A 1,049-nucleotide genomic window follows, 5' to 3' on the forward strand; every position below is an offset into this window, starting at 1 on the left:
GGCCAAGTAGAATTGTTCGGGTGAAGCGGAACTGTGGATCTGAGCACTAATTGTCCGTTGGTGTTTAGAAATATGGGGGACACCGGTGTCCTGTCCCAGGGGAGTTGACCTGCCGTTTAAATCCTGTGTTCGCGGCTTGTGTGTAAAAACATCCTGGCCGTATGGGAGAATGGTCTCGTAGTCATATGCTTCGCAGAAACCATTCAGGCTCCATATGGCCTCGTTTAACCTTATAGGCTTTAGGTCCTCTGTAAACACATAAAATAACTTTTAATATAAGATGCCAACACTTTTTGTTTTTAAGGTATAAATATTTTTATGTATGGAATTCTTGGAGCTTACTTACGTTTACAATTCAGGGTCGGCGTTTGGATGTCTGCAATTTGTTCCGGAGCCCCAATGGATGGTTCGAGCTCAGTTATACCTCGGAGTATCTGCGTGAATGCTTCAGAATCTATAAAACATTCGACAATATTAAAGCTATAATCACTTTAGCTAATATTGCCTTGTTATACGGTAAGCATACTGGTCCTAATGATTGTTTAATATTTCTATAACATACCACGCTTTTCAAACAATTCCCCACAACAACCAAATCTAATATAAATATATATTTATTTCAAGAACTCACCTTCCGATAGATCCATTAGACTGTTTTCCCAGATTATCTTTTTAACGCTTCAGTCCGTTAACTATTCCTGGGGGGATGCTGTAGGGTAAGTTTGTTGCGGCGCTAAAACGTGTCTAACATGGGGCCCGGTTTTCTAGAGCTTTTGTACCCCACGACCTAGAGAAAGCATTGAATGCTTTTTACAGAGCATTTGGGGTTTGTCGTTTTTTCGGGCTATACCCCTCCCAAGATATATTTGACACATTTCAAACACATGGTATTGGGGGTGTCTAAACATTAGGATCCTTTTGGATATTCTAAAATCTCCGGGGTGCTAGCACCTAGATGCAGGGGTGGGGTGGTCTCGACATCGCTGGGATGAATGATTTTTTAACCCACCTAAAAAATAGTTTTTGAAAGGACTTTGTGTTTAGGAGGC

The 1,049-nt window shown here is 41.2% G+C and overlaps 1 long non-coding RNA gene across 1 annotated transcript; it reads right to left on the minus strand.

The window, feature by feature from the left end:
* Positions 1-375: 375 nt before the first annotated feature.
* On the minus strand, positions 376-704 carry LOC139025606 (uncharacterized). Its single transcript, XR_011477208.1, has 2 exons — positions 632-704; positions 376-454 (listed from the first exon to the last, which is right to left on the minus strand). It is a non-coding gene; the product is annotated as an uncharacterized lncRNA (long non-coding RNA).
* Between the last annotated feature and the right edge of the window lie 345 nt (positions 705-1,049).

The sequence above is a fragment of the Salvelinus sp. IW2-2015 genome, unplaced genomic scaffold (assembly GCF_002910315.2).
Source record: "Salvelinus sp. IW2-2015 unplaced genomic scaffold, ASM291031v2 Un_scaffold2947, whole genome shotgun sequence".
In the NCBI taxonomy this organism is placed as follows: Eukaryota; Metazoa; Chordata; class Actinopteri; order Salmoniformes; family Salmonidae; genus Salvelinus; species Salvelinus sp. IW2-2015.